This window comes from Loxodonta africana, chromosome 23 (assembly GCF_030014295.1).
Source record: "Loxodonta africana isolate mLoxAfr1 chromosome 23, mLoxAfr1.hap2, whole genome shotgun sequence".
NCBI lineage: Eukaryota > Metazoa > Chordata > Mammalia > Proboscidea > Elephantidae > Loxodonta > Loxodonta africana.
The window spans coordinates 14,934,023-14,954,073 of record NC_087364.1 but is presented as its reverse complement, the minus strand read 5'-3'; the positions used below and the strand labels follow the sequence as shown (position 1 = coordinate 14,954,073).

Below are 20,051 nucleotides of genomic sequence, written 5' to 3'. Positions count from 1 at the left end.
GAATTTTAGTCTAAGTGCATTGGGAAGCCACTGGGGTGTTTAATCATATAATGACATAATGTGATGCACTTCTATGCTAATATAAGAACAGAGCCGTGGTGGCGCAGTGGTTAAGCACTTAGCTGCTAACCAAAAGGCTGGCAGTTTGAACCCACCACCCAAGATGTGGCAATCTGCCTTGGAGACCCTACTTGATGAAATCGACTTGATGGCACACGACGACAACTCTAATAGAAATGTGTATTAGACTGAAGAATTATGTAATTAAAAGCAGTTATGGATATAATCAAAACCAAAACCAAACCCATTGCCGTCGAGTCGACTCCAACTCATAGCAACCCTGTAGGACAGAGTAGAACTCCCCCATAGGGTTTCTAGGGAGCGGCTGGTGGATTCAAACCGCTGACCTTTTGGCTAGCAGCCACGCTCTTAACCACTGGACTACCAGGGCTCCAGGTAAGATATAAGAGTGGAAAAATTTTAAGCTATATACTAAATGTGATAAGAAAACAGAGCCTTAGAAGCTAAACTCTCATGGGGGAGTCAACCTACAGAAGTCTTTACTCCTTAAGTTTGTCCCACTGCTCTTAGGACCCTATCTCTCTGTGAAAACTAAGCTATCTTCTTGTCTATACTTTGCAAATTATCTGCTTTTCAGTAAACCTCGCCCTTGTCTCTATGGGTTAATCTGATACCAAGAGCCATTCCATTTCTCACAATGGTTTTTCCTGAAGTCTCAATTACTCAATCTTGAAAAACATCCTAGTAGCACAGCCCATGAGGACCTTTGACCCTTAAAGTCCTAAGAGCAGTTAGGGGGTAAATGTGGATACAAAAGGAGTATGTGGTATTCCATTTTAAGTTGACCACTCTAAATTCTTTCTCTTTTCGTATCTTTGCACCAAGTTTAATTACCGATATGCCTCTTTAACTTTCTATGTGGCTAGCAGGTGGTGGCTGCATTACACAAATATGCTTACATGAATGCTTGTATATCGTCAGGCCCAGATGTACACACACATACACTCACGTTCTAGTGACAGTGTGCCTCTCCAACATCCTTTCCTCCACCGGTGATTTGTTTAAACCAGTGATGATAATCTTATCTTCCATGACAGTTATTGATTCAGGGATGAAGCAATGAAGGCTTAAGGCAATTTGGGCCAGTGATACATGGTAAGAGACTTATTTGGGATTTCTGGGAAAGAAACTTTCTCATATTTAACCAGAGTCAGTGGGAGCAGGGCATTCCATCTCTTCTATGAATAAGAGAGTATGGTGTGGTGGTTGCTGCTGGCAGTCACGTTGTGACATGAGGCTAGCTAGGCAAGGATAAAGCTGATTTACAGAAGTAGAGCTGAGAGAATGGCAGAGAAAACCATGATGGCGACCTCATCAAATCATACTTATTTGCTCTGTCTCTGTACTTCAGTTATTTGAACCAGTAAATTTCTTAATGTTCAAGCCATTTTCAGTTGTATTTCTGTTACTTAGAGCCCAAGTCATCCTAATTCACAGATCCACTTGTATCTCCTAAAGGTAGCCGCTTAATTTTCAGAGGCAGAACTTTCTAAATCAATAGGAAGGAAAAAGAAATATTATAAGGCTAACTGTCACCATGGAGATTGTTTATTATGTAGAATAATGTTTGTTTCTCTGTCAGTCCTTCTGTCTCTTTCAAAGTGCACCCCGTTGGGTCTTTAGAGAATAAGAAAGTGGTCCATTGTTTCTCTCATAGCTACTTGAACTCCTGTCCAAAGTTAGAACTCATCCTTGGTAAGGTCTTAGTTAAGATAAGACCACTTTTCAATTTCCATTTGGAACTATGGCTTTGTTCTTGTTAAAATAGGTTCATTAAGGACAGCGTCTATGTTTTGTTCATTTTTTTTATCTGCCTATTGTTAGGGGAGAATGTTTCTTCTCTACTCCTAACATTTCCTTCCACGTGGATGGAGTGCTGTTAACATTACGTATACTTGGCATACCTCTTCTCCTGTACTCGTTTCAGCTGACTTACCTGACTGTAAATTTGGGAGGAATCAGTTTAGGCGTGCTCTGCTGAGCATTTCCATCTTTCTTTTTTGGAAGCCAGTCTGCCCAGAGAGAGGAGGAAATCTGCTCTGCTCTACCTGACCTCTACAGCAATTCTCTTTGACTACGTGGTGGTGGCAGGGATTAGCATGCCTAATTCTGGGATTCATCTAGCAGGCCTAACTGGCTCTCTGGCGCACTGATTAAGAGCTCAAGCTGCCAACCAAAAGGTCGACAGTTTGAATCTACCAGCTGCTCCTTGGAAAACATGGGGCAGTTCTACTCTGCTCTGTAAGGTCGCTATGAATCTGAATCGATTTGATGGCAATGGGTTTGGTTTAACGAGCTCTCACACTCAGGTAGGTTCCCCAGTTTGGCCTGTATCCATTATAAACATGGTAGTTCTTTACTTCTGTCTGCCTGTTGTTGTTTCTTGCTGCGGAGTCAGCTCCGACTCTTGATGTCGCCATGTGCAACAGAACGAAACATTGCCTGGTCCTGTCCCATCTTCGTGATCATTGCTGTGCTCAAGTCCATTGTTGGGGCCACTGTGTATTTTCAGTGCTTTCCAACCTAGGGGCTCATCTTGCAGCACTGTATCAGTGTTCTGTTATGATCCATAGGGTTTTCTTTGGCTAATGTTTGGACGTAGATTGCCAGACCTTTCTTCCTAGCCCATCTTAGTCCTGGACGCTCTGCTGAAACCTGTCTACCATAAGTGACTCTGCTGGTATTTGAAGTACCATTGCTATAGCTTCCAGCATCATAGCAATGTGTAAGCCACCACAGTATGACAGACTTGACAGATGGGTGGTGGTCTATCTGCTACTCTTGTTTTATTTCTCAATTTGTTGTGAACCTAGATAGGGAAGAGGGAAGTGCCATTTATTGGGCCCCTTCAGAGGCTCTAACATCTGGTACCGAGCATCTAATAAGTATAAGGAGATACTAAGGCAGAGACTGAGGAGATACATCTTTAGAAGAATTTCTGTCTAAAAGTGTTGGTGGGGTGTGTCTGTGTGTAGGGGGGAGAGTAGAATGTTTAATGGGTAAACAGCATTATGTTTCTTTTTTTAAATCAGATATTGAACTTTTCGTATCCTGGGAGATCTGGTGGCATAGTGGTTAAGAGCTCAGCCGCTAACCAAAAGGTTGGCAGTTTGAATCCACCAGCTTCTCCTTGGAAACCCTGTGAGGCAGTTCTATTCTGTCCAGTAGGGTCGCTATGAGTCGGAATTGACTAGACGGCAACGGGTTGTTTTTGGTATTGTGCTAGACACTGAGGAACTTAGTTTAAAAACAAAAAAGTAGGGCACAGGACTTGTCTTTCCAGGAAACTTGCCCCTTGGTATTGTGTCTTGAATTCCTTCCGTGACTGTCACTGGTTTTGGAGTAGAGGACTGAAAGAAAACTCTCAGTTTAAAATTTTAGAAACCCAGGGCTTAAAACTTTTTGGGAACCCAGGATCAAGATTGTGAGTTGCCTGTAATGACGTTGTTGGACACCCAGAACTATCTGTATATTATACAAGGCTGTTTTGAGGAATGCAAGAGTGAGAGGATAGCCAGGCAACAGGAAGCTTAAGACTCAGAGACTTGCCAACTGTCAGCTGTCTTTCCTCACTTTTATTTCTCTGTGTTTATGCTTCATTCCTTGCTATCTTTCTGCACACCAGCTCTCTATGTATTTCTGGCTCATGTGACCCTGTGGAATGTGCTGGATCCATAGCTTCTGGGCTTCCAGGCTATAAGTTTGGCATCCTGAAAAGAGTGAGTCTTTTTTCTCTGGGATGCCAGTCCCAGTTCCTATCAAAGGGCCCCTGATAGATCTGTGTGGGTCAGCTGTATTTCATGTTTAGGGACTCAGGATCACATCAGTCAAAAGGACTCAAGTGGGAAAGTGGGGGAGTTTCTTGCTCTCATTGGGGAAAGGGCAGTTCAGGACAGTTGTCAGCTGGGCTGGGTACCCCTCCCACAGATTGTCTGCTCTACCACATAACAGTGGGACAGTCGGGTAATTGCCACAATCAAAGTACGTCTAGTGTAGGTATTGCAGCAAGATAGTGGTTAACTGTGGTAGGTTGGGAGATGGGTACAGCTGCGAGTTAAGATGTGTGTATGTGCGCGCGTATACCTATGGGTGTGTTTGTGAATGGAAGAGTTAGCGAGGAAGGGCATTTTATATTTGTGTAGGTGATGTGCTTTCTCTATAGGAATTTGCCCCATCACAAAAAACTCTATGTACCGTGAAGCTGAGTTTCATTACTGTGGCATCATTGGAATTATGAAGTACATAATACAGAAGAGAATCATGGATTTTTTGGAGCTAGAAGGACCTTAGAAATCATCAGTTTGATTAGTTTGACATATCTCTTTTGATATGGCAGATATTGATGAATACAAAGATGAAGAAGATTTATTACCCTAGAGAAGTTTATAGGGAAGGAGATAAAAATGTTTATCTAACTCATAAAAGAGTTAGGTACAGATGACCTTGTGGAGAAGTTGATGAGGTGAGGAAGTAATAACTTTTGATGGGGGAGGAGTGTCTAGAAGGTTTCAATAAAAAGGTGACATTTGAACTCGGCCTTGAAGATAGGTAGTATTTACATAAAGGAGAAGGTGATAGAGAGAAATGGAGATAAGCGGGGGAAAGGACATTCTAAAAAGGGGTGCAATGTCAGTAGTGGTGTAGCTATGGGAAAAGAAGAGCTATTTTCTTAAAACGGTAAATTTTGATGGACTTTTGAGTGTGATGTAAAAGTGCATTCAGATGTTGAAAGGCCTTCAGCTTAGTTTATACCATTCCAGGTTTTCAGAAAACCCATATGAGCATTGAAATGTTTCAGAGAAATTAAGTACGTATGAGGCCTGCTCAGTTTTGTAAATGGCCCCAAAACAAACAAACAAACAAACAAACAAAAAAAGGTGTCATCCTCGACTTCCCTTTTTCTCTAACAGACCACATTTAAGTAATTTTCTTGGTTTCAAAATATATTTAGAATCTGACCACTTAATCGCCACTGACAGTCCTACCATTTATTTCAGAGTCTCCAGCATCTTTCATCTGGATTATTGCCATAGCTCCTTATTTGTTCTCCTTATCTCCCTGTAAGTAATTCTCAAGACCCAGTCAGAGTGATCTTTGAACATGTAAGTCAGATATCATAGCATTCCTCAGCTAGAACAGAAACAACAAAACACCTTTAATGGTTCCCTACTTCATTCCAAGAAAGAGCCAGCATCTTATAAAAAAAAAAAAAAAAAAAATATCTTATAAGACCCTACATATCTGACCTCACCTCACCTCCCTTTCTCTGACCTAAACTTTTCCTGTCTTTCTCCTGTGGTTCTCTTGGTCATCTAGTGCTGCTATAACAGAAATACCACAAGTGGATGGCTTTAACAAAGAGAAATTTATCTTCTCATGGTCTGGTAGGCTAGAAGTCCAAATTCAGGGTGCCAGCTCTGGGGGAAGACTTTCTCTCTCCGTCGGCTCTGGAGGAAGGTTCTTGTGATGCATCCGTCTTCCCTTGGTTTGGGAGCGTCTCGGCACAGGAACCTCAGGTCCAAAGGACGTGCTCTGCTCTCGGCACTGCTTTCTTGGTGGTGTGAGGTTCCCCACTCTGCTTGCTTCTCTTTACTTTTATCGCTTGTAAGATAAAACGTGGTGCAGGCCACACCCCAGGGAAACTCCCTTTACGTTGGATGAGGACTGTGACCTTAGTAAGGGTGTTACAATCCCACCCTAATCCTCTTTAATATAAAATTAAAATCACAAAATGGAGGGATGATCACATAATACTGGGAATCATGGCCCAGCCAAATTAATATACACAATTCAATCCATGACATTCCAACCTTTGGCCCCAGAAAAGTCACATCCTTGCAACATGCAAAGCATATTTACCCCATCATATCATAGCAAAAGTTGTGAATCAACTCCAAGTCCAAAATCCAAAAATTCCTCTTGATCTGTGAAATCTGGAATACAAGTTATCTGCTTCCAAAGTACAATGGCAGAACAGGCACAAGCTAGACATTTCCATTACAAATGGGAGATATTGGAGGGAAAGAAGGCATAATAGACACCAAGCAAGTTAGCAGAACACATTACATTAGCCCTCAAGGCTTGAAAATAATCCTCTGTTCTTTGAGACTATTTACACAATGGCCCTGCCCTCCAGACTCTAGGTATTGGCTACACTCTCTGGATTCTGCATGTATAGAGGCCCCTTGGCCCTGGGCTTCAGCTCTGCCTTCCAGGCCCACTGGGATGGCAACTTTGCCCCTCGGCTTTAGGCTCACCGTTCTCCTAGTCCATCCGAGTGGCGACTCTACCCATAGAAACACCAGAGGCCATGGTTCCAGCCTTTGAAACCCTAGAGTGGCTTTTGAGACTGAGGCAGCTTGGTTTCTTGTGTTGCTTGTCTCTTTAGCTTCTGCTGCTTGGTTTCTTGGCCTCTGGGCTCCTTGGGCCTCACACCCACATCTGCCCTGCTGGGGCAAGTGTTCCAAAGCTCCTTAGCTCCACCGATAAGTGCTTGGAGCCATCCTACTCCGCCAGGAAGCCTCCTGCACACAGGCGCTTAGCTCTCTTGCTGTGTGGGTCAGCTGCAACACTGTCTGGTGCTGGTCTTCTGGTTCTGCTGCTACCCGTTTGCTACTGCTGCCGTTTCTCTGTTGCTGCAGGTTTTCCGCAGCTGCCGCTTCTGTGCCACTACCAATCCTCTATCCGTTCACAGTTTCAAAACCGCTTCCACAATTTAGGTATCTGTTAGAGCAGCACCCAACTCGTGGTACCAAATGTCTTAGGCTGGGTTCTCTAGAGAAGCAAAACCGATAAAGTGCATAAATATATATAGAGAGAGATTTATATCAAGGAAACAGCTCATGTGATTGTAGAGGCTGGAACATCCCAAGTCCATGGATCAAGATAGAAGCTTCTCTTGATTTGTGTAGCTGCAGGGGCCGTTGAACCCAAGATCGGTAGGTTGGAGAGTAGGGCTCTTGCTCACAGCCTGTAAAGATTGACGAATCCCCAAATCAGCAGATAAGCTGATAGCTCAAGTCCCGAGAACCAGAGGTCAGACGAACAGGAGACAGCCGCAGGATCCAGAGTGAGCAAAGAAGCCAGGACGTCTGCTTATATTTGGATGCAGGCTACACCTCCAAGGAAAATCCCTTTCAACTGATTGGCTACTCACAGCAGATTTAGTCATGGGAGTGATCAAATATAAACACTGAGGATCATGGCCATCACAGTGCTGTAGCTATTCCTTGTATATTTATAATCTCAGGGGCTTTTCACTTGCTAGTTTCTTTGCCTGGAATGCTGTGTATCCAGATATTAAAAAAAAAAACCCAAACACACTGCCGTCAAGTTGATTCTGACTCATAGCCATTCACAGTGTCAGAATCTACTGTACAGCGCCTTTTTTTTTTTTTTTTAAATGGTTTACCCTACCTTCTTTAGGCTGTGTTATTCAAAGTCATTTTGTCGAAGAAGTCTACTCTGACTATTCTTAAAATTGCAAATTACCGTATACTGCCACCTCATACTCTTAATCCCTTTTCTCATTTATTTTTCCTGATATATGTGTATATACATATATTTATTTATTTGGAAAATTTTATTGTGCTTTAGGTGAAAGTTTCCACAGCAAATTCATTTTCTATTCGATAGTTTGTACATAAAGTGTTCCATGACATTGGTTGTGTTCCCCACAATGTGTCAGCACTGTCCCCATTTCTGCCCTGAGTTCCCTGTTCCTTTCCTCTGGATTTTGTACCCCTTTCTGCCTTCTCTTCTTTGCTTTTGGGTAAATACTGTCCTTTGGATCTTGGAAAATTTAATTGTTCTAAGGAACATGTTCCTCTCCGGTGTTGTTTATTTTATGGACCTGTCTGTTGTTTGGCTGAAAGTTGGTCTCTGGGAATGGCTTCAGTTCCAGTCAGAGCCGCGTCTTAGGGCCATAGCCTTGGGGATTCCTCCAGGCTCTGTCAGACCAGTAAGTCTGGTCTTTTTTGCGAATTTTATTTTTTGTTCTACAGTTTTTCTCCCGCTCTGTCTGGGACGCTCTGTTGTGATCCCATTCAGACTGGTCAGTAGCGTGCCTGATACGTATTTTTAAGAAGCCCTGGTGGTGCACTGGTTAAGCAATCGGCTGCTAACCTAAAGGTCAGTGGTTGGAACCCACCAGCTGTTCCGTGGGAGAAATATGTGGCAGTCTGTTTCTGTAAGGATTATAGCCTAGGCAACCATATGTGGCAGTTCTCTGTCATACAGGGCTGCCGTGAGTTGGAATCACATTGACTTGACAGCAGAGGGTTTGGTTTAGGATTATGTATGTTTTAATTATTTTTGCTTGCTTTTCTCCCCTCACTAGAATGTAACCTATATGAAAGCAGGAGTTTTTGTCTCTTTTGATTAATACTACTCAGTGCCTAGAACAATGTCCAACTCATATATATTTGGTTAACGAACAAATAAATAAGAAGTGGGTTGTCTAACTTTATTTTAGGCCATTCATGCTACAGATTTGACGCTTAATTTTTTCTTAAATAGGCAGCCATTTGTAAATGCAGAAGTCTCTTCTAGGGCATCTCTGCAAGATGGCTACTCAGCTGTTGGTCAAGCTTATAATGAATGAAATCTTAAACTCTTTTATCATAGTGGCTAGGGGTTGACAAACTTTTTTTTTTTTTTTTAAATAAAGGACCAGATCCTGGTATACATTTATATACATTTCTGGTGGGTATCTGTCGAGGTGTAGAATTGCAGAGTTACAGGGCATATAGAACTTCAGCCAACAGTGTAGAAGGTATAAGAGGTCCTGTTGCTCTTCGTCCTTACCAGCTCTTGATGCTAAGAGTCTTTTCATTTTAACCCTTCTGGTGGGCGACAGGCTCAGTCCCAAAAGGAAATGTAGGTTCCCTGTTAAGACTTTCACAATGACTACAGCAGAGTATGAAAGCCAATGTGTGTGATTGCACAGGTTGGACACCCATGAAGCTGGCCTCTTGGTACTATTTCAGTATAGTTTTAAATAGCATTTATTTATTTATTTATTTATATTAACTTTTATTGAGCTTCAAGTGAACGTTTACAAATCAAGTCAGTCTGTCACATATAAGTTTATATACATCTTACTCCATACTCCCACTTGCTCTCCCCCTAATGAGTCAGCCCTTCCAGTCTCTCCTTTCGTGACAATTTTGCCAGCTTCGAACCCTCTCTATCCTCCCATCCCCCCTCCAGACGGGAGATGCCAACACAGTCTCAAGTGTCCACCTGATATAATTAGCTCACTCTTCATCAACATCTCTCTCCTACCCACTGTCCAGTCCCTTTCATGTCTGATGAGTTGTCTTCGGGGATGGTTCCTGTCCTGTGCCAACAGAAGGTTTGGGGACCATGACCTCTGGGATTCCTCTAGTCACAGCCAGACCATTAAGTATGGTCTTTATATGAGAATTTGGGGTCTGCGTCCCACTGATCTCCTGCTCCCTCAGGGGTTCTCTATTGTGCTCCCTGTCAGGGCAGTCATCAATTGTGGCCAGGCACCAACTAGTTCTTCTGGTCTCAGGATGATGTAGGTCTCTGGTTCATGTGGCCCTTTCTCTCTCTTGGGCTCTTAGTTGTCGTGTGACCTTGGTGTTCTTCATTCTCCTTTGCTCCAGGTGGGTTGAGACCAATTGATGCATCTTAGATGGCCGCTTGTTAGCATTTAAGACCCCAGACACCACATTTCAAAGTGGGATGCAGAATGTTTTCATAATAGAATTATTTTGCCAATTGACTTAGAAGTCCCCTTAAACCATGGTCCCCAAACCCCCGCCCTTGCTCCGCTGACCTTTGAAGCATTCAGTTTATCCCGGAAACTTCTTTGCTTTTGGTCCAGAGCAGTTGAGCTGACCTTCCATGTATTGAGTGTCGTCCTTCCCTTCACCTAAAGCAGTTCTTATCTACTAATTAATCAGTAAAAAAAACCCTCTCCCTCCCTCCTTCCCTCCCCCTCTCGTAACCACAAAAGTATGTGTTCTTCTCAGTTTATACTATTTCTCAAGATCTTATAATAGTGGTCTTATACAATATTTGTCCTTTTGCCTCTGACTGATTTCGCTCAGCATAATGCCTTCCAGGTTCCTCCATGTTATGAAATGTTTTACAGATTCGTCACTGTTCTTTATCGATGCGTAGTATTCCATTGTGTGAATATACCACAATTTATTTACCCATTCATCCGTTGATGGACACCTTGGTTGCTTCCAGCTTTTTGCTTAAATAGCATTTTTTATGACTCTTGAAGTTGAGCCTTTTCATATGCTTATTGGCCATTTAGAAATTCTCTTCAGTGAATTGTCTCTTCATATTTGTTATAGACTGAATTATGTTCCCTAAAAATATGTTGTAAATTCTAACCTTTATGCATGTGGTTATAATCCCATTTGGGAATGAGTTGTCTTTGTTTTGTTAATCAGGTAGGATTAGTGTAGGGTGTGTCTTTAGCTAATCTCTTACAAAATATAAAGGGAGCAGATTAAGCAAGCACAGATGAGAGAAGATAGATGCTATGCCACATGGAAATCTCCAAGGAACCAGGAAACAGAATCTGAAGAGACAAGGATTTCCCAGAGCCAGTGTTCTGAATTCGGTCTTCGCGCCTCCTTAATTGTATCAAAATAAATTTCTGTTTGTTAAAGCCACCCACTTGTGATATTTCTGTTATAGCAGCACTAGATAGCTAAGATGATATTTCTTAACAGTTTTCTATTGGCTGGTTTGTCTTTTTCATATTGATTTGTAAATGTTCTTTGTATATTCTGCATATGGGTCTTTGTTGATTATATGTGTTACAAATATCTTTTCCCACTCTGTGGCTTGCCTTTTCACTCTCATTTTGATGAACAGAAGTTCTCTAGCCAATATTATAAAATGTGTCAGATTTTTTTTTGTTAGTACTTTTAGTGGGGTGTTTAAAATATCCTGTCTGCACCTGAGTTTATGAATATATTCTCATGTGTTAGCTTTTAAGAAGCTTTGTTGTTTTGGATTTTACATTCAGGTCAACATAAATCAAATTTTTGTATGTTTTGAGATAAGGATTAAACTTTTTCCCCGAATGCCTATCCAGTTGCCCCAGTCCCATTTATTAAAAAAGACGATCCTGTCTTCACTGCTCTAGAGCGTCCCTTTAGTTATAGATCAAGAGTCCGTATATGTGTGGGTCTGTTTCTGGGCTGTTTATTCTGCTCCATTGGTCCGTGTGTCTTTGCCATGCCAGCAGCTCATCACCTCACCACATGCACTGAAGCTGTATAATCAGCCTTTTTCTTCTTCAAGGGATGTTGGAGCCTTTTTATTTTCAAAATAAATTTTAGAAACAGCTTATCAATTTCTATGAAACAACAACAAAAACCTGTTGTGGTTTTGATTGTGAGTGCATTGAAACTGTAAATCGATTAGAGGAGAAATGACATCATTCTTTATATTATTTCAACCCAAGAACATTGTATATTGTCCTATTCATTTAGAGTTTTAAAAATTTTCTTTAAAAACATTTATTAGTTTGCTATTTAGAAGTATTGTACATTTTTCACCATATTAGAGATTTTATTTTTTTCGAATTATATTGTAAATAGTATTTTCATAGATAAGAATCAACATAAATCCAATCCCCCAAATTTGAAGATTAATCAGATCCCCAGTTTTCCACTTCTCAAGCATAACGACAGCAGCTGCCATGCAGCTAGGTGCCCCTAGCCACCTGGAGCTAGGTCAGAGCTCACAAATAAAAGGACACCGTCCTTTAGAGTGCTAGTAAACAGACACCAACTGCAGACTCCGGAGTCCACAGGTCACCCTTACTTCTGACCTGGTGGGTGCAAATTTGGGGTTTTCCTACTACCCCTTCAGGATGCCAGCCACAAATCTGGAGGTTCACTTACTTTCACACTCTCTTTTGGGTTCGCTAATTTGCTGGAGCGATTCACAGATTTCACAAAAAGTACCATACTTGACTATAGATTTATTATAGCAAAAGGGTACAAATCAGAATAGTCATAAGGAAGCATGGGTAAGGTCTGGAGCTTACAAACCCAAAGAGCGCATGTCACCGTCCTGTCTCCAACCAGGAAGCTCTCAGAGCCTCCATGTTCAGAACCTTTTTGGTTTCAGTACATAATCAGGATTGAGGCCTCATTGCATATGTATGGTAGGTTGAGTCATGCTTCCTGAGGTAAGTTCATATCAGGCTCCCAGGTGGTCTTTTCAACTGCTCAGACCTCACTCATAAGTGCTCAGGCGTGGTCTGGAGGTTTTAGATATTAAAGACACCTAAATTACCAAGGAAATTCCAAGGGTCAACTCTCAATAATCAAGGGCAAAAGCCAAATTGTTTTTTTTTGTAAGGCGATTCATTACCACTTAAACTAAAACCAAACCAAACCCAGTGCCATCGAGTTGATTCTGACTCATAGCGACCCTATAGGACAGAGTAGAATTGCCCCATAGAGTTTCCAAGGAGTGCCTGGTGGATTTGAACTGCCGACCCTTTGGTTAGCAGCCGTAGCACTTAACCACTACGCCATCAGGGTTTCCTTATTACCACATAGTATTTAAAAATTACCTTAAAAAAATTTTTTTTTCTGATATATAGAAATGCAATTGATTTTTGCATATTGGCCTATTTTTATTTATTTTTTTTTTAAAGAATAGTCTGATTTTTCGGGCAGTTTTAGGTTACAGAAAAATTGCAGGGAATCTACAGAGAGTTCTCATATTCCCCCTCCCCTCCCACAGCTCCCTCTATTATTAGCATACTCTATTAAATATTTTTTCCCTTTGCGCTTTATTTTGGTTAGTTTTTTCAAACACATTAATTTTAACTTAACGCCCTTTCTATTATGTGATATTTCTTCTTAATACTGAGCTGGCATCCTGTGGGGACATATACCAAACCAAACCCAATGCTGTCACGTCAGTTGTGACTCATAGCTACCCTATAGGACAGAGTAGAACTGCCTTACGGGGTTTCTTTCCAAGGAGTGGCTGGTGGATTTGAACTGCCGACCTCTTGGTTAGCAGCCTGAGCTCTTAACCACTGTGCCACCAGGGGTCTTTTGGGGACATAATGGGCACCAAATAGGGAAATGGTTTCCACTTCTATTCTAATTTTCTGTTAAACCTGCTTCTTGAGTGATTAATTTCAGTTATTGTATTTTTACTTCTAGAATATACTGGTTATTCTTTTTCAAGCCTGCAATGTCAATTTTTATAGTTACCAATGTCTTTTTAAAATTTCATACTTACCTTTATCTTTGTGAGCATTGTTCTGATCATCTGACTTTGGTATCTCCACTATTTAGAATTCCTTTAGATATGTTTCTGTTATCTCTTTCCTAATGTAATTTGTCTAATTTGGTTGCGTACTGCACATTTGATTTGAAAAATATTTTTAGAAATAACTTGTGATCTAGGACTCCGTTACCTTCCTTCAGTTAGGACTTTGCTTGCATGTGCCAGTACCTGGTAGCACATCTTTCTGGATCATGGCAATTTATTTTTAGGGTTTCAGATTTTCTGGGCAGCCCATGTGACTTGAAGCTGAATTATAGTTCATAGGAGGACTGATTTACTTGTTGTTCATTCTTATCAGGGTCCTAACCCTAAGTATGAGTTGTTTTAGACTCTCATCGTTAGCAAGCCTTGCAGTCGACTTTTGCCCCCTCATTCTATGAGGCTGTCAGAAGTGCAGCTCAGCCTCTCACCTTGATCTTATAGATTGGCAGATGCCCCCTTTACAAAACTCCCCCATTGCTAGGCTCACCTCTGTGGACTTTCATCTACTTTTGGATTTTGGTTTGTGTTCTTCACTATCTTTCAGTTCCTTAAGCTTTTAGGAAGATTAAAAACTATATTTCATATAGGTCTTTAGGTTTTTTCCCCTAATCCATTGTTACTAGAAATAGAAACTCCTTCCATTTGTTGCTCATCCTGCTGTCTTATGGGTGTCCAGGAATGAATAAAATGCTTTAGGAAGCATCTGACCAGTCTAGAGTAGCTGGGTAGTGTTCTTTTGCATCCTAAGTTTATGTTAGCTTCAGCTTAATTGAGCTTTGATCAACTAAAATACACAATTGACTTTTCAGTTCACATATTCTTTGCTCTGCTTTTTTCAGTTTTATCACATTGGTGTCAGTCTTATTTTTCTATCTAGTTTAGATAACTCAGTATTTTGTGATTCTTTTTCAGCCTTGGCTCATCAGTGAGTTGAATGATAAAATGTCTTTACATATGACTTTATCCAAGCAAATCTTTACTAAAAATGTCCGTCGGGAAAGACTTCTTTTTTGTTGGACAGAGATATCCTACAGTCTGGGTATGGTGTTTGAAATAGCTTTGTATCTGTGTAAGTATTTTATAATCTGATATACATTTCTCTATCCTTTCCATAAGCACATATGTAGTTATGGCTATTATAAAGAGATTTTAGGCAACATTATGAATTAAAACAGCACATGGTACAGTCATTTCTGCGAATGAGTAGGGAGTATGTAGTAGTGTGGAAGATATAAAATGTAGAAGCAGTCTGAGTACGTGTTGTGCGATTTCAATATGTATCTTCTAGTAATTATTGTATTTAATAGCTTTAGATTTACATTCTTAGTACATGTCAGTTGAGAATGTGAACAGTGAATTCAGAAATGCTGTAAAGGAATGATTTTCAGAATTTAAAATTTTTCATGAATAATTGTGAATTAATCACAATGATAAATATATGTAAAATGTGGTAGCTTATGTAAACATTGGTGTGAGACTAGATTGATAAAGTCCCTAGTTTTCCCAAAAGATCTGAACTACGCCTTAGAAGAGGCAAGAGCTTCACCCATACGTAGCTATAGCAGTGCAGAATTTGGCAGCCTAGTGGATATAGAGTTAAACACAGAGATTTTAAAGTACTCCATTTTATAGATGTTGAACAAGTTATTCATTTATTACCTGTTGATTGTTAATTTTTGAATTTGTGGATTAATATCTTCTGTGGTGAAAAAATTAGAGAAAGAGTAAACACTGAAGAAGGAACCAGAATTTTGTCTTCGCACATTGAGACTTAAACGGGAAGAAAGAAACTCTTGGAAATGAAAGTCAAAGGGGACCTGTGAAATCCAGAAGAGGTTTTTAGGCAGATCAGAGAGATAGTGTACCTTTACTCTGTTAATTTTCATGAAGCCGACCACAAGGTGGAGATAATATATTGTGTTTATTCTCTGGATGACCTGTCGAGTCAGCCAGAGTTGTTGCTGTAGAGATTTAAATAATTTTAAAGAACAGTTTGCTATGTCACTTAGAAATTTACATATAAGTAAGTTTGAAATAATTATGTTGCAGGTACGTCTTGAACATTTAGTTGTGTAAACAATGATTATAATTTTTTATTGTTTACTAGTATAATTTTTTATTGTTTACTAGTTTTAAACCATTGAATTACATCTTTCCAGCCTAGGATTATTTCTGTTCTGCCTCATTATCCAAAAAACCCTGAAATTGATTTATATGCTATTAACTTGAAAATTCTTTGGTAGATTGGACAGCTATATTCGAGACAGACTGGCTTACTTTGGAAACCCTGGTGGCGTGGTGGTTAATGCTGCTGCTGCTACCCAAAAGGCTGGCAGTTCGAATCCACCAGGCACTGCTTGGAAAGTCTATGGAGCAGTTCTACTGTGTCCTGTAGGGTTGTTGTGAGTCCGAATCGACTTGATGGCAGTGAGCTTGGTTTTTTGGTTTGGATCTCCTTAGGGCTGTATTGCTGGTGATGTAACGAGGATAGAGGAATATATTTCAAATTAGTTGTCATTTCATGAGGTAGCTGGCTTTATTTCTTACCGGGTTTTACTAGAGTCTGTCCTCCTCTTTCAATAGTTGAAAATTGCTTGAAGTCTATTAAAACTATATGATCAGAGTACTGTTTTCTGATTGCCATGGTGTGTGGGCCTTAGTGTCCTGTGGCAGTGTCCTGGCATGTCATATCAAGCTCATGGATTTACTCTTGGAAGGCTGTTTAAATGTTATATCATCTTCTAACACTGTCTGTGTTTAACTTTTAGCATGGATGGTGATACCAAAAATTCAAAAAGACTTCTGAAGTTTATTTGTAATTAAATAGCATTGTTAAAGAGTTGAAGCCCTTGGTCAAGTAGTTACTGCATTGTCAAAATTGAGCTTTTGAAGTAGAAAAGCCATCTAAACGGCGCAGATTTATAGCATGAAAAATAGTACTTTCCAAATTCTCTTTTTGTTTTGAAAGTGAAGTATTTAAAGTAATAATAAAGTGAGTAAACTATTTAAAATTTGTCAGAAGTACTTGTCAACAAATTGTAAGTACTTACCATAACGAATTATGGATAACGTTGCGAAGAATGGGAATTCCAGAATTTTTAATTGTGCTCATGAAGAACCTGCACTTAGATCAAGAGGCAGTCATTTGACCAGAACAAGAGGATGCTGTGTGGTTTAAAGCCAGGAAAGACGTGTGTCGGGGTTGTACCCTTCACCATACTTATTCAGTCTGTATGCTGAGGAAATAATCCGAGAAGCTGAACTATATTAAGAAGAACGTAGCGTCAGGATTGGAGGAAGACTCTTTAACAATCTTCCACATGTAGATGACATAACCTTGCTTGCTGGAAGTGAAGAGGCCTTGAAGCACTTACTGATGAAGATCAAAGACCACAGCCTTCAATATTGATTACACCTCAGCATAAAGAAAACAGAAATGCTCAAAACTTGGACCAGTAAGCAACATCATGATAAATGGAGGAAATATTGAAGTTGTGAAGGATTTCATTTTACTTGGATCCACAGTCAATGCCCATGGAACAGTAGTCAAGAAATCAGACAATGCATTGTATTGGGCAAATCTGCTGCAAAAGATCTCTTTAAAAAGTGTTAAGAAGCAAAGATGTCACTTTGAGGACTAAGGTGCGCCTGACACAAGCCGTGGCATGTTTTATCACCTCATATATGTGTGAAAGCTGGACAATAAATAAGGAAGACCAAAGAAGAATTGATGCTTTTGAATTATGGTGTTGGTAAAGAATATTGAATATACCATGGACTACCAAAAGAATGAACAAATCTGTCTTGGGAGAAATACAGCCAGAATGCTCCTTGGAAGCAAGGATGCTGAGACTTCATCTCACATACTTTGGACATGTTATCAGGAGGGACCAGTCCTTGGAGAAGGACTTCATGCTTGGTAGAGTAAGAGGGTCAGTGAAAAAGAGGAAGACCCTGGATGGGATGGATCGATACAGTGACTGCAACAGTGGACTCAAGCATAACAATGATTGTGAGGATCGCACAGGACCGGGATAGGGTTGCTATGAGTCGGAATTGACTTGACAGCACCTAACAACAACAACTTATCAGCATGGGACAGTGGTGATTATATAGTTAAATGTGGTATCATAAGCTTTTTAAGGATGCAAGTGCAGAATACTTTATTGCAAGAAAGAGTGCTACTTATTGGTTGGTTTGGTGTCTGCTTTCCTCAAGACATTTCTAACACCTCCATGGAAATTTCCCCATGGTTGTCCTGCTAACAAGTTAAGCTTATGTTTGAAATGAAACTCATTCCGTTTATAACCAAACCTGTTTTTCCAGTCTCTATTTCAGTTAAGTTTTCTGGCTTGAAAACCTTACAGTCACCTTTGACTACTACTTCTCCTTTGCACTTCGTAATTTATTCATCCTCCCTAGATCCATAGCCAGGTCTACTATTAGTATGACTGCAGTTTTTCTCACCTGTTCTCTACCACATCTCTTTATGAAATCCCACACTGTTACATTACTTACGGCATTTTTTCCCTTAACACGGGGACTCCTGATGTCTTCACATCCATCTTTCCTCCTTGGAGCCATCTTTGTACCGTGGCCGGACTGATTTTCCTGAAGTACTTCAGAATTCTTCTGTGGTTACATTGTCTTGAGCCTTCGTTACTCAAACTGGCATTTACTATAATTTGATTTCCATCTGTCTTCCGATACAATTGTAATTATGCCTCTCCGTAATTCCTGTTACAATAGGGTACCTGGCTGCTGTATTGTGCTAGGAAACCCTGGTGGCCTAGTGGTTAAGTGCTACGGCTGCTAACCAAGAGGTTGGCAGTTGGAATCCGCCAGGTGCTCCTTGGAAACTCTATGGGGCAGTTAGTTCTACTCTGTCCTATAGGGTCGCTATGAGTCGGAATCGACTCGACAGCAGCGGGTATATTGTGCTAGGCATTTTTTATTTTGTCTCTGCTGCACATTTCCTTCTTTTGACAACAGTTTTTTCCTCTTTTTTAGGCAGAGGGCTCCTGCCTGTACTTGAACAGTGTGGTAAAAGGCAGAACAGGTGTCCAAGTAAGCATGGTTTCGTGCTGAGTGGAATGAGCCAGTTGAGAGGAAGATATGAAAGATGTGGAGAAGAGGCAGCGTTAGTCCCTTCAGGATTGTTCTGATTTATTCGTGGCTTTTTTTTTTTTTAAGAGCCCAGCAGCGGTATTTCTGCCTCTGGAACAAGGCTGGTGGAATGCATTACAAATCTGCATGCATGAGGGCAGGGTGAACTGCTCACACACTCAACAGTTGTACAGCAGTGATTCCACCTCTGTCCTGGAGGGTTTACAGATGTTAATTCGCTTGCTCCCCAGGACAGTTACCCTATAGATAAGGAAACGGAGGTTCAGTGTGGTTAGGCAACTTTAGAGTATGGCAGCCCTGGGATTCAGTCAGGCTCCAAAGTCCCTGCTCTGAACCATTACTCTACACTGCTTCTAATGAGAAACTCTTCCTTTATACAAGTGTATACTTTGAAACTCTGCTCAAGAATTGTTATCTAAGATTCACGGGGCATGGGGGCGTGTTAGAGGTTGATGTCAGTCGTAAGTTCAGAAGGCTATGTATGTAAGGGATGGTGATAGAATATACATTGGAGGAGAGTCACATTCAGAACACCATTTTGCTGAGATTGTTTACACTTGCTAATAGTTGATGTAACATGAAGCTTAGCCTTACATACTGTATCAGTTTTTTCCTTCATCAGATACAAGACTAGACTTCAATGAAAGGAGAAGATTACATTCTCAGGTTTCATTAACTGAAAGATTAGGATGGCACTGGTTGGAAATTTTTTTTTTATAGAAACCTCAGGTACCCGAACATGTTCAATTCTATCAGAATTTAATATTGAAGGGAGAAATTCTCTGATGAAGCAAAGGGGAGGGAATTTTTGTCTTGGAAAGAATCCCTTTGTCTTTTATTATTTATGCAGTTGGTAATTGGAATACTATCACTTCACACACAGACGTATTTGATAAACTTGTATTGAGTTGACTAACAAAGTTTCCATCTATCTTTGCTCTATTTCAGTTACAATTATTAGATTGCCACAGTACTCTGTGCTTCCTCTATCACAGTACTTATACTTTATTGTGATTTTAAGTGCTCGTTGTCTTCCTAGTTGGTTTGTAAACTCAGGGAGGACATTGATACATCTGTATCTTGTGCATCATTGTGTCGATAGACTTAGCACATACTTGGCAGGTTTTAGAATAAATGAATGACTTTAATGGACATTCTTTGTATGACAAGTGTTTGGTTAGTGTACTCTTGAGTGTCACGTAGTATACTGAAGAAGTAGAAAATTGAGAGCTGGTTGTTGTAGGTCTTAAGACAGAGAGGAGAGCTTTGTGGACAGAGTACTAGATGTGTGTAGCCTCCTCATCACTTTCTGAGGCACATAGCTCAAAGGACTTTTACAGCAGACCAGTGAGAGAGATGTTTGCCTGTATGTTTAAGTGGTTGGGTTCCCATGCTACTTTTCTAAATCCTAGTTGTCTTTTTCTTCTTCAAATGCTCCCTTTTTTATGATGCGTGTTTTGATTTCCCTGTTGGACTCTATTCACAGTGAATGCCTGCCATTCCCTCTTAGTGTATTTATTACTTTCTGTCCTGTATTGCTTTTATTGTTT

At 40.5% G+C, this 20,051-nt stretch overlaps 1 protein-coding gene across 6 annotated transcripts in view; it reads left to right on the top strand.

Annotated features, from left to right (window-relative positions):
* The window catches only part of PCCA (propionyl-CoA carboxylase subunit alpha), a 535,620-nt gene that overhangs the window by 150,104 nt on the left and 365,465 nt on the right, over positions 1 to 20,051 (top strand). The window contains exon 1 of one of the 6 annotated variants that reach the window (XM_064275264.1): positions 14,334 to 14,443. The exons of the other annotated variants lie outside the window; for them this stretch is intronic. The gene's annotated coding sequence lies outside the window, so the exon portion shown is untranslated. Of the gene's footprint in view, positions 1 to 14,333; positions 14,444 to 20,051 lie in introns of those variants that run through there. 6 annotated transcript variants of the gene reach the window in all.